The sequence below is a fragment of the Heterocephalus glaber genome, unplaced genomic scaffold (assembly GCF_053883595.1).
Source record: "Heterocephalus glaber isolate CG9 unplaced genomic scaffold, H.glaber_assembly_v1.0 deba00001553, whole genome shotgun sequence".
In the NCBI taxonomy this organism is placed as follows: Eukaryota; Metazoa; Chordata; class Mammalia; order Rodentia; family Bathyergidae; genus Heterocephalus; species Heterocephalus glaber.
This window is the reverse complement of record NW_028258344.1, coordinates 15,564,173-15,578,163: the sequence shown is the minus strand read 5'-3', so window position 1 is coordinate 15,578,163 and position 13,991 is coordinate 15,564,173. Positions and strand designations below refer to the sequence as shown.

General features: G+C 38.7%; 1 pseudogene; it reads right to left on the bottom strand.

Moving 5' to 3' along the window:
• Positions 1 to 12,179: 12,179 nt before the first annotated feature.
• Positions 12,180 to 12,768, bottom strand: LOC101723784 (large ribosomal subunit protein eL19 pseudogene; annotated as a pseudogene).
• Between the last annotated feature and the right edge of the window lie 1,223 nt (positions 12,769 to 13,991).

The window sequence follows — 13,991 nt, the reverse complement described above, 5'->3', positions numbered from 1 at the left end:
AGCAAAATCCAACAATATGCTGCATACAAGAAACACACTTAATTCAAAAGGAAACTCATAGACTGAAAGTTAAAGGGTGGAAAACAATACTGCATGGGACAGGAACCTGAAAAAAAGCAGGAGTAGCTATCCTCTTGGCAGATCAAGTAGATTTCAAACCAACACTAATTAAGAGAGATGAAGAAGGACACTACATCCTTGTAAAGGGAGTAATCCAAGAGGAAGAGGTGACGATCACAAATATCTATACACCAAACACTAGTGCACCCAACTATATAAAACGAATACTAACAGACATGAAAAGCCATATATGCACTAATACAATTGTAGTGGGGGACCTCAACACCCCACTGTTACAAATAGATAGATCAACTAGAGAAAAAATAAGTAATGAAATACTAGAACTCAATTGAACTCTTGAACAAATGAACTTAACAGATGTTTACAGAGTCTTCCACCCCACAAAATCAGAACACACATTCTTCTCAGCTGCACATGGGTCATTCTCCAAAAGAGACCACATACTCACACATAGAACATGTTTAAGTAAGTGTAAAGGAATTGAAGTTATCCCCTGTATATTATCAGACCATACTGCGATGAAACTGGAGATCCATAGCAAAAGAAACTGGAAAAATTTCATAAACACATGGAAATTGAACAGCACACTTCTGAATAACCAGTGGGTCACAGAGGAAATTAAAGAAGAAATCAGACAGTTTCTACAATTAAATAACAATGACAATACAACATATCAGAATCTATGGGACACAATGAAAGCAGTCTTACGAGGGAAATTCATAGCAGGGAATACGCATATTAGGAAAACAGAATGAGCCCAATTAAACAACCTGATGCTGAATCTCAAGCTTCTAGAAAATGAAGAGCAGGACAACCCCAAAGCTCATACAAGGGATGAAGTTATAAAGATCAGAGGAGAAATCAATGCAATGGAGACTAAGAGAACGATACAAAAAAATCAATGAAGTCAAGAGTTGGTTCTTTGAAAGAATCAACAAAATTGATAAATCTTTAGTCAACCTTGTCAGAAAAAGGAAAGAAAAGGCCCAAATCCATGCAATTAGGAATGAAAAGGGTGAAACTACAACAGACCCAGCAGAAATCCAGAGGATCATCAATACCTACTTCCAGAACCTATATGCCAATAAGATGGACAACACAGAAGAAATGGACAGATTCCTAGATACATATGAATTACCAAAGTTGAATGAAGAAGACCTAAAAATTCTGAACAACCCAATATCAACCAATGAAATTGAAAATGTAATTAACAACTTATCACCTAAGAAAAGCCCAAGCCCTGATGGCTTCACTGCTGAATTCTACAAGACATTTAGAGAGGAACTGCTGCCACTACTGTTTAAACTCTTCAATGAAATTGAAAGGGAAGCAATACTCCCAAATTCATTCCTGGAAGCAAGCATCTCCTTGATCCCCAAAGCAGAGAAAGACCCAACCGAAAAAGAGAACTATAGGCCAATCTCACTAATGAACATAGATGCAAAAATCCTTAATAAGATACTGGCAAACAGAATGCACAAGATCATCAAGAAGATCATACACCCTGATCAAGTGGGATTCATCCCAGGGATGGAGGGATGGTTCAATATACAAAAATCAATCAATGTAATACACTATATCAAGAGAGCCAAGGACAAAAACCATATGATTATCTCCATAGACGCAGAAAAAGCATTTGACAAAATCCAACATGCATTTATGATAAAAACCCTACAAAAAATTGGAATAAATGGTCTCTACCTCAAACTGATAGAAGCCATCTATGAAAAACCAACAGCCAATAGCATACTAAATGGTCAAAAATTGAAATCCTTCACACTCAAATCAGGAACAAGACAAGGATGTCCACTATCACCACTCTTGTTCAACATAGTTCTGGAAACATTAGCCATGGCAATTAGACAAGAGAAAGAAATAAAAGGAATAAAGAGGAAATGAAGAAGTCAAATTGTCATTATTTGCAGATGGCATGATACTGTATATAGAAAACCCCAAGAGCTCCACCAAAAGTCTTCTAGACTTAATAACCAAATTCAGTCAAGTAACTGGTTACAAGGTCAACACACAAAAATCAATAGCTTTCCTCTACACCAATGACAGATTCACTGAGAGAGAAATAGGGCAAATAATTCCTTTCACAATAGCATCCAAAAAACTGAAATACCTAGGAATCAACCTAACAAAAGAAATCAAAGACCTCTTCTCTGAAAACTATGGCACTCTGAGAAGAGAGATTGAGGATGATATCAGAAAATGGACAGACATCCCCTGCTCCTGGGTAGGAAGGATTAATATAGTGAAAATGGCCATACTTCCAAAACTGCTATATAGATTGAATGCAATTCCAATTCAGATCCCAGCAGCATACTTCATAGACCTTGAGAAAACAATCCAAAAATTCATTTGGAGCAAGAAGAGACCCAGAATAGCAAAAGCAATTCTAGGTAACAGAGACATGGCAGGGGGTATCACAATCCCCAACCTGCAACTCTACTACAAAGCTACTGTGATAAAAACAGCATGGTACTGGCAAAGAAATAGACCTGAGGACCAGTGAAACAGATGAGAAGATGCAGAAACAATGTCAGACACACTCAGCCATCTCATCTTCGACAAAGGAGCCAAACACCCTCACTGGAGGAAAGATAGCCTCTTTAATAAATGGTGCTGGAAAAATTGGGCCTCAACTTGCCAAAGATTAAAACTAGACCTATATCTCTCACCATGCACTAAACTAAAATCAAAATGGATTAAAGATCTAAATATTAAAATAGAAACTCTGAACCAGTTGGAACAGAGGTTAGGTAGAACCCTTGAAGACATCGATGGAGGAAACGATTTTATGAAGAAAACCTCAGTTGTCCATGAACTAGCACAAACAATCAAAAAGTGGGATCTCTTCTTATTAAAAGGCTTCTGCACAGCAAGAGAAACCACCAGCAGTGTGAAGAGACAACCCACAGTGTGGGAAAAAATCTTCACCTGCTCTTCCTCAGACAAAGGTCTACTATCTCGAACCTATAAAGAACTTCAAAAGATCAGACCTCCCCAATTTAAAGACCCAATCTGAAAATGTGCATCTGAAATGAACAGACATTTCTCAGACAAAGAAGTAGAAATAGCAAATAAATACGTGAAAAAATGTTCAACATCACTGGTCATTCAAGAGATGCAAATGCAAACAACGCTGAGATTCCACTTCACTCCAGAAAGAGTGGCTGCTATCATGAAATCAACCAATAACAAATTCTGGTGGGGCTGTGGGGAAAGAGGAACCCTGCTCCACTGCTGGTGGGAGTGTAGACTGGTGCAAGCACTGTGGAAATCAGTATGGAGATACCTCAAAGAACTAGGACTGGAAGTCCCATTTGACCCTGATATTCCACTGCTGGGGATCTTCCCCAAGGAATTAAAAGAATCATACCACAGTGATATATGTGCACCCATGTTCATAAGCAGCATAGTTTGTAATAGCTAAAACTTGGAAACAGTCCAAATGCCCATCAACTGGAGACTGGATAAAGAAAATGTGTTTCTTTTTATAAAATGGAGTACTACTCAGCCATAAAAAATGAGAAATTAGAGACATTTATACCTAAGTGGATGCACATTGAGGTGATACTCTTAAGTGACATAAATAGGACACACATGTGTAAATACCGAATAGTTTCTCTGGTGTGAGAAATTCAAAGCGTAAATAAGGACTAAATGTATAATAGGTAATGTGAAATAGGAAGAAAAGGGGCAAAGGGGAAGGAAGTGGGAGGGCTAAGGGAAAGGATAGAAGGGAATAGGATTAATATGAGAAAATGGAAAAATAGGAACAAAATCTTTGTAAATAGGGAGGAATGGGGTGGTTTAAGGGAGGGATGTGCAAGGATGAAAGATGGGAACCAAGAGAGACTATGTAAAGGTGCAAATTTCCAATGATGAATGTCATTCTATTGTATACCTAAAAGGTACCAATGATTAGAATGAATAATCAATAACGTAAAATAGGAAGAAAAGGTCCAAAGGGGTAGGGGTAGTGGGAGGGGCAGGGGAAAGGAAAGAAGGGAAAGGAAAAAATGATGAGAAATGGAAAAAATGGAAATAAAGTCTTTGTAAATAGGGAAGGGTGGAGGGGGTGAAGGGAGGGCTAGGAATGGGGAAAAAATAAGAACCAAGATGTATTACGTAAAGGTACAATTCCCAATGAGAAATGTAATTGTGTTGTATACCTACAATGTACCAATAAAAGAATTTTAAAAAAAAGAAAAGAAACTGAGGGAACTGACCATAACACCCAAGTTAGGAATCAAGCAGTTATATCTCTGAGTTATCGTGACTGGGAGGAGATCGTGAAGACCTTTGAGATTTCTGAGCCTTTGATTCCTCCAGCTCAGAGCAGGCGGAGGCTGAGTGCTTGATGCCAGCTGAAGGACTCGGATAGTGAAACCCAAAAAGGAAAGCAGCATGTATTGTATATATTGTATGATTAAACATTTTTAAAGACAGGTTGTTTTTAGTAAAATGTAGCTTTTAATAGTTAATAAAATTTGTCATGGTTGTCTTTGAGTAAAAACAATTTAAAAATTTAAAAAAATATTGTACTTCTTAAATGTATTTATCTTATTTAATCCTCATAACTTTATGATTTGCTCTGTTTAACAAATTGAGAAATGGGCTCAGAAAAGTCAATTAGCTGGCCCAAGGTCATGCAGCAAATAATCAGAAAGCTGAAACTCAGCACATGCCTTTTATTCATATTTTGAGCTCTTTCCAAGTGTCCAAGGTGACCTTTTGTGTTGGTCACCTTTTAATAGTTGTTGTTATAAAGCATCCACAGATATTGTCAAAACACATGGCTTCTAACAAGGTCCTCGGAGAGAGTATTTATGAAAGTCTAACACTGTAATTCTTATACTCAACCATCCAACACATTAGTGACTTGAACCCCATAGAATAGAAACAGCTTCATATGTCATCTGTTCCATGTGCACCAGGGGTATGGCTTGAAAGGAGATTCAGTTATTCTCACAGTAAGCCATCTGTGTCTTTTTTAAAAATCTCAGAGGAATAAATGATTATTCATGGTACCAAAAGCACATGTATTTTGAACAAGAAAACATTATGTTAAAGAATGTGGGGAAAGAACTGATGCAAATTCATTCAATGAGCTTTTCAATGAAATCTGTAAAGTGAATACAAGAAATGTGTTCTTCCATATACAACATCAAGGTTTTACCAAATATAAAAAGTAAAACAATTATCTATTGACAATGATTTAAAATTTCAGATAATTTTTAACATAATCTTAAAAACAACATTAAATATTGTCATTGGAACATAAAAGTTAAAATATTGTCACCTATACTTACTGGTAAATATTAGTGATTTCTATAGTGTAATGACATTAGCATTGTTCTAGAAGAATTATTTTAGAGATGAATGGAAATAATTATCTAGGAATGAAATGTTGCAGGTCTGTGATTAATTTCAAGTACTTCAAAAAATGAAGAAATTGTACATTAAATCTCAGTGATGGGCATACGGTGGCTCCATCCACTAGTCTCTACGCTTTTATCTCTTAAGATTTTATCTAAAGACATGTCCAAAAATTCATAATGAAAAGAATAGTACGTGCTATAAAATCTCAGAAGCAAAATATTATTAGTGTCTTATTTAATAGCGTGTGATTACTTAGTAGTATATAATGACTCATACAATAAGACACAAAGGAAAATATGAACATCTATTAGCAGAAATACCCCATTTTCCAGTTTCTGCTGCTATGAGAGCACACCTTGATCAGTAGAATAATCAGTAGCAACCCTAACTCTCCTTATAGTTAGATTTTTCAAATTTCACTTTTAGTAGAATGGACCAGTTTGATTTCAATAGCTAGCAGTATTCATCTGTGATGCATGGCAAATGTGAAGAATGTGCTTTCAGGAGAATTTAGCCTACATGTAACCAACATTAAAAGTAGAAATTTAGCAGCACACAAAAAACATCAAGAAAACATGCACACACGCACACACACACACACACACACACACACACACACACACACAAGCATGGACACTTTCCCTTTAGGCTTTAATTTTAAAGACTTTTGGAAAGATTAGAAACCTCCCCTCCTCACTCCCTACTCCCAGGATATTCCAAAAGCCAGAAGTAGCTTTTTTTTCTGTCACTTGCTCTGAATTTTTCCCCCAAGAAGAAATACAGGAAATCAATTCAGAGTAGCTAGTAAATTCAGGCATTTTAAGGGCCCTGTGTTTCCCTGTTCTCTCCCCCTTATGAGAAATTCTTGCTCCTACCCAGAATTACAGCAGCCAGATAGAGGATAAATGTGACCTTGGGTTTAAATGGAGGCTCTAGCCTACCTGTAGGGCTTTTATTTAAATAAGGCTTCCCATTTACTTCTCCTGTGAATGGTGTGTGTGTCAGAGCAGAAGGCAAATATACCAGAAAGCAAATCTGTCACACACACTTCTGTTCTCCCCACCCCCAACCCTGTTGAACACCATTTTGCCTCTGGAAGCTATTAGTCATCATCATCTCCCAGTTTGCAGTTATCACAATACATTTATTACTTTATTTGACAAATAACTCTGCAATTGACCTCTCAAGATTAGCGCATTTAGAAACATGTTGGGTTAGAAAAGATGATAACTCAAGTGACAGGAGAGAAGACTAAACCTTACCTTATAGAAGGAAGATGAATGAGGTGTGTAAGTGCTAAAGCACATCTGTGAGCTCTCTTACAATTATCATGGGAGTTTAGAGGAGTAAATGCATGGCTTTTACCTGGAATATGGAGGGACTGGAGACAAAGGAGCAGTGTAATAAGAAGACTGCATGCCAGTTTTAGGAAATATTAAAATTGTATATATAGTATTTTCCTATTAACAAAGAAATAAGTGGGGTTTTTAAAATAAAAATCTATTAGAAAAACTTTACCCCTAAACCTGCCCCTAGAAATGGTAAACTATTAGCACCTTGCTCCATTCCCTTTCAGTTGCTTACTTAGGTTTTTCCTGATAAATCTAACTTTTAAAAGACCCAATCTGTCACCATCAATCCCACTGTGGAAATTGGAGTGGCAAAGGTTGGAAAATCCAAATCAGATTGGCTGAAACAGGAAAAAATATTAATCAAGAGGCTCAGATGTTTCTCTGTGTGCTATGGACAAAATATTTGTGATCCACTTCCCCTCACATATTGAAATACCACTCAGACTCACATATTGAAATACCACTTTCCAAGGTGATGGCATTAAGAGATGCAGCCTTTGGGAGATGACTGAGTCATGAGGGTAGAGCCATCATGATGGAGCTAGTTCCTTCTAAAAGGGACCCCAGAGAGATCTCTTGTCCTTCCACTAGGTCAAATTACACCAAAAATTTGACTATCTAGGAAGTAAATCCTCACCAAACCTGCCTGTGCCTTGATCTTGGATTTCTCAGCATCCAGATCTGTGAGAAATAAATTCCTATTGTTTATAAGCCACCTCATCTATGGTATTTTGTCATAGAAACCCAATCAGACTAAGACTGTCCCTCAGATCTACTGTTCTTCAAAATGGCTTCATTTGCAGGCTTTCTATGATGACCACCAACAGCAAGAGCCTGTATGATCCCAGATATAAATCCCTGAGGAAATTAAGTCTCCTTCAAGTCAATTGCTTCTGCAAAATCCACAGTTGGATTTTGTGATTATCACTCAACTACATACTTTGTTCAAAGGAGCACAAAGAACTCAGGAATGTTAAATGGCTGGGCAATGAAGAATAATTCTTTCATCTGTAAGAGTAATCAAGCAGGATTTTTCATGCCACAGTGATGCAAAGCAATGAGTAGAAGTGTTCTTTACATTTTTTATGCACAGCCATTTAAGTATCTTGTCATCTCATGTTCTCAACTAGTGACCCAACTTTTTTACTGAGGGATGTCTTATTTGATTCTTTCTTCCCTCAGACCAATGGCTCTCAATTCCTTGAGGATAGACACCTAGCATCCATATCTCAGTTGACTTAAGCTAAAATCGCTCTCTCTCTAAAATAATAAAAAAAAAACACCTTGTCTTTAGCTTTGTCCACTCTATGGTCAATTCACAAAGGCTGTTGAAAGACGGCACTGTTGGACTTTCAGATCATTATTTTACATGTATAACAAGGGACAAGAAACCAAAGAGAAACATTTGACTCTACCTGGAGTATATATAATTACATAATGTTAGAGCACAGAGATGATGGACCAGATGATACTGGGAATTAATGGGTAAGGCTAGAACATTACTCTGTCAGTATGCTGCCTTTTGTAGGTGCCAACCCTGTCTTCAGCGTTAATGAGTTCTGAGGTAACTTATGAGTGGACCAGTTTCTAAATTAATGTCTGAATATCTACAAAATGTCCACTGTTATGACAGGGCCACTCTAGGGGAAGAAAGATGGAGTCATCAGGGAAGACATGTATGTAAGCCAAATGCAGAATTTAAAGTCAATGCACTTGTGTTTGAATCCACAGCTCTGCAACCTTCTAGCTATGTAATATCAAACATAACCTTGAATGAAATAACTTTGCATGAATCTAACCTTGGCCTCTTTGTGCTTTGTTTTCCTTATATATAAAAAGGGATATATTAGAACTATCTCCTAAGATGATTCTGGGGATGAAATAGGATAACACACATGAAAGGTTGATCACAGGGTGGTACATAAGTTCTCAACAAATGTTTGCTGGTATGATTAGTAGTATCACCACCATCACTAAGACTACATCATGATTGAGGAAAACATGAGTAGATTGAAGTCCAAATACATAAATGCAAACAAAATCCACCCCTTACAAACAATGTGGTTTTGACCAAGTTACTTAAACTCCCCAAGACTTAGTTTGCTTATAAAATAAGAACAACAATAGTACCTGCCTAATGGGAGCAGAAATAAAGATTAAATTTATGTATCACTTGGCTCTCGGATGTCAATTATTATACATCATGCCATTTGAAAGGTTCTGATAGGCCTCCCCCTCTCCTCAATACCACCACAAAGAAAAAGAAAACATTTCCCAATTGTCATTTCTATCCCAAGCATCTGGAACTCGGGAGCTGGGAAAGACCCCTCAGTTTAAAAGCCATGTGCGCTGTAATATATAAATGCCCCGAGCTGGACAGGAAGAGGGCAGCCAGCCAACAGCTCAGCAGTTTCAACAGATTGGCAAATGCTTCACAGGGTGACAACTTAGAGGGGACTGGATGATGGTAAGAGCACTAGACAGAGGAGCTGGTGACATGAGGACATGGAACAGTGTTGACACCAGTGCTCCGGGCCACTTGGACCCCACATAGCCTTGATTATTGAGGTGCTCACTCCCTCAAACTGCCATTGGTTTCTTGCATTGGCTAAGGAGCCTGTCAGACAACATCCAGTATAGTTCAGGTTATAGGGCCCAGATTGTTCTCTAGGTTCTGGGCACAGCATCTCCACAACAGTGCAGGCCAACCTCAACCTCCACCAATGCTTTCTTTTGATTTTGGAAAAAAAATTTTAAAAACCAGAGTTTTCTGAATAAATGTTGAAACCACATATGACTAGTAATGGAGTAAATAGTTTAAACTCTCTCTACGTCCCCAGCACTCTAGTCTTTTCCAAACAGTATTTTAATGATGCTACAATTCCCCTCTTCAGATGTGGAGAAAGTGGAGAATGAAATAATTTCCTAAGACCACGAAGGACAGAGGAAGCCAGAAGTATCTCAAAATAATGGGATGAACCTAACCAAAAGAAATCTCCAACTTATTAGCAGAACTAGTTTCCTATGTTTTCAACTATGGAGGGAGCTCCCAAAGGAAACTTTGGATGTGCTCTTCCTGAAGCATGTTTCAAGATTCAACCAGACTAAATAATGGAGACCACAAGAAGAATCTTTCCCTTGCCAGGTAAAAGGGCACACAGGCTGGACTGGTCATTTCCAGCTCTGGTTTCTGTGATAAGTGATCCCAGTTACCTGCTTTACTGGGCTGCAAGTGGAAGCGGGAGAGCTTGTGGTTCACACCAACTTTCAATTTTAATGCGAGACTTTTAATCAGTTTCTCGGCACAGCCCTCCTTTCAAGTCTCTGGAAACATCTCAAGGGAGAGAACAACACTAAGAAACACAGAAATCCTTTTCTCTTCTCCGCAGGCATTTGTCACAGTGCCAGTTCCTAAGTGCACAAACTTTTGGCAGGCTGAATCACTTTGATATACTTTTCCCAGGGTTCAAAAAGAAAAGATAAACAAAGAACTTGTGACTTCAAGGGGAACAAAGGTATCCAGGAGTTTATGAGGTAGGTCATCTTCTTTACATTTCTGGCAAAGGGGAAGAGAGTGTCAATGAAAAGCAATCACCTTCTTAGTGGTTTCTGAGACTGCAGGTTTGGTGCCCAAGGGCATTTTCTCAGCTAGCTCATGAAGATTTGCTGCTTTTTTTTTTCAGGTAAAGCAGAGGGCAACTTCTGTCAGCAAAGGGTGACTCTGAGCTTTTGGTTTTTTGCCCCTTCTGAATAAGTTGCCATTTTCCCCCTTTCTGGAAAAGTATTACTCATGTAAAACTGTTTCTCAGAAGGTATTTGGGTTTTCTGTGACAATATTTCAATGAAATAAGTCAAACAGGAAAGGGAAAAATAGTTGGTGTTGTCTTTAGATTTTGTGAGAACAAACAAAATAAGTCTAATTAAAACTTTTTAGTGTCTAGGCCCTAATAACTTTGCAATGGGTTTATTTTTTCTAGGATGAGAATTTTTACAACCACATGAAAATTCAAATGTTAAATTACAAACATCATGGAGATGAAACTGAATTTAAATAATAGCCATATTTTGACTCTACATTTTCACTTTGCTGTAGATGTGCAGATGTTTCCTTAGCAGTCAGCCTTAACTCACCCCTCTGAATAATACAGACTTCAAACAACGTGACTACTTAGGGAGAGTGTGCTCCTCTGGATATTCGCCAAGAGTTTGAGATGTAAGAATAAAAAGTCATCTTCGGGTTTTAATAGAATTGGATTAAGGCCAAGAAAATAACACAAGTCAAGTACCTTCCATGATGTTGTGCTAGTGACATCATAATTGGAGCTGAGTTAGGAAACCTCACAAGATCTCTGTGGTTATACACACTAATTCCCTAGGCAATCTAATTGCTTTCTTCCCACTCCCTTCCAGTTTATAAAGGCACAGAACATTGCCTAGCCTAATGGGAACATGGTAATATCTGTCTCTCTAGAGAGAGGGTGGAAGAGTGGAGGCTTAATTTCCCTGATCTTCTAGTCCTTGCAACAAGCGAGCCAGGTCAGACACGACAACTACCCCAGACTGACTCTACTTGGCAGTATCCTGAAAAGGTCCACTAAAGCCCATGCTAGATCCACCTGTGTAAGTTCAACACTCTAATATTTGTCTTTTTAGTTGACCCAGAGTGATCAGTTTCTAGAGACTGACATTAGCAAAATACCCATAAGACTGATTTGAAACACCAATTTATTAATATACAGTGAAAAATATAACTCCCTAAGGCTCAGAGTGGCTCTTAGCCATGGTCAGATCATTTTTTTCCCTAAAGGAAAAGTCACATGAGAAATCTAAATTACATTTAAAGGGCAGAGTGAATACAGTGTCATGTGACACTAAGGAGAAGTACCATCAATCAGTGATAACCTACTCTGCCCAGTTACATTTCTAGGCATAGTTCTCAAAGCAGAAGGGAGGAACAGTCATATGCCCAGTGCTGACAGTTTGATCAACTAGCCTTCTGGTCTTTTTCTAGATTTAGGCAAATCACTACCATCCGTTAATGATAATACAATAATCTCTTTAAGCACATAGTCTAGATGTAATAAACAGATTACAGCATTCTTTTCCTTAAAAAGTAAAATACTACAAAAGATCCTGGTGACTTTAACAGGGTTTGGAGAGAAGGTCCAGAGCCTTGATTGGATTTGGGAGCCATCCTGTACCTTCTGTAGGGCAACCGGGGAGTATAATGACTTTATGGGCAGCACACAAATTAGACTTCACCCAGAAGGTTCAGTTTTGCCAACAAACAGATGACAAGTTCACCTATAATATGCCCCTCCCCTTGAGAGGACAACAGCTGTTTTATTCAGTCCACTATGTACACACAGGGGCGCTACTCCTCGGTCTCCTACTCCACGCACAGGATTCTGAGGGTCTCTTTCTCACGGTGTTTGTGCGCTTCCCTGATCTCGACATGAGAGACTCAGCCTGGTCAGCCAGAAGTTTCTTGCGGGCCTTGTCGGCTTTCATCTTGTGGATGTGCCCCATGAGAAGTTGGCTCTTCAACACATTCCCCTTTGCCTTCAGGAATAGGCTGTGCCCCATGCGGCAGTCAATCTTCTTAAATTCCTAGTTTCTCCAGAGCAGCCTGCACATCCTTCACAACCTCTGCATCCTCTACATTTAGGTTACCTTCTCCGGCATCCAGACGTTGGCTGTACCCTTCCTTACCGATGCCCATGTGCCTGCCCTTCCGGCGAGCCAATGTGTTTTTCTGGCATCGCACCCTGGAATGGACGATCACAGGCTGTCTGATGATCAGCCCATCTTTGATCAGCTTCTAGATCTACTGAGGGGAGTTGACATTGATGGTTTCACTGGTCTCGCTGGGGTCCAGCCAGACCTTTGTGCCACACTGGAGGACACTGGAGGCCAGCCTCTTCTGAAGCCTGAACATATTCATGGCTGCTGCTGCAGCAACAAAAGAAAAGAACTCTGTCTCTCTCTCTTTTTAAATTCACCATTAGAAAGTGACATTTCATGCCTGTGTTCCCAAATTTAGGAAGGACTGCATCCTGCTGTGCCTGACTGTTGGGTGTTACATTCCCATGACATCAGCTGAAGATAGAGGCAAAATGCTCTGTAGCAGACCTCACGCCCATGAAAGCAATTTTGGTTCCATAATAAAAGGAGAGGAATTCTAGAAGATCTTTTATGTCCAGCGGGGTAGGCGAAGTGTTCTAGCCTAGTATCTACTCAAGAAAGGATATACAAGGACTTGAATCCATGAGCCATCATATTAAGGATAACAGGTAGGATTTTATTAGAATGAATAATTCATGAAAGTCAAGCACATAATTGCAGAAAGTCCCTCTCAGTATCTAAGACACCAAAAGAAACAAAATTCCCTACCTGAGTAAATACATTTGTTCATGGCCAACTGTTTCTATTCAGTAATAATGAAAGCAATGACTATGTATTGAGCACTCAGAATTTCACTCCCTATCTTGCACCAAGAACTAAAAGAAATCCTCACACCTATTTTACGAGTTAAGGGTTATGATGAACTCAAGCAGGCATCAGCCTGAGAAAACTGGGCAAGGTGCTCTACTTCTGTAAACCTTGGGTTTACACAGCTTCTAAGTGGAAGAGCTATTGGCAAAGCCCAGAGAATCTGGCCCTACATCCTGCCTGCTTAACTACTAAGCATAGCACCTCCAAATTCCAAGCTATAAATACTTGTGTAATTTGGCCTAAATCATTTTCTCCATTAATATTGCCTCTATAAACTTGATTACTATATGAAGTTCCTTATTCCTTTTACTTTTGTGAAAAATGAGGCAAATGTAAAATTAGAACAACCTCCTGCTCTGTTTCTCAGTGAATGACTTTATTATCATGTCAGCCAAGACTGAAATCCTCATCTTGAAAAAAATCTCCCCCACCCACATTACCTTCATTGTTAATATTTATAACATATGGTGAAAGGGCTTAGAACTCAACTTCATTGTTCCAGCAAAAATTCAAATTCTTCCAAATTGGCTAAAAGGTCCTACTTCCAGAAGATCTATTCCTCAAATGTAGGACTCTTGCCAGTATGTCTGACAAAGTGAGGTTCAAGATCCAAACGTTATCAGAGCATCTTTTGGCAAGCTAAAGAGAGCTCCAATTGTCAAATGGACTCCT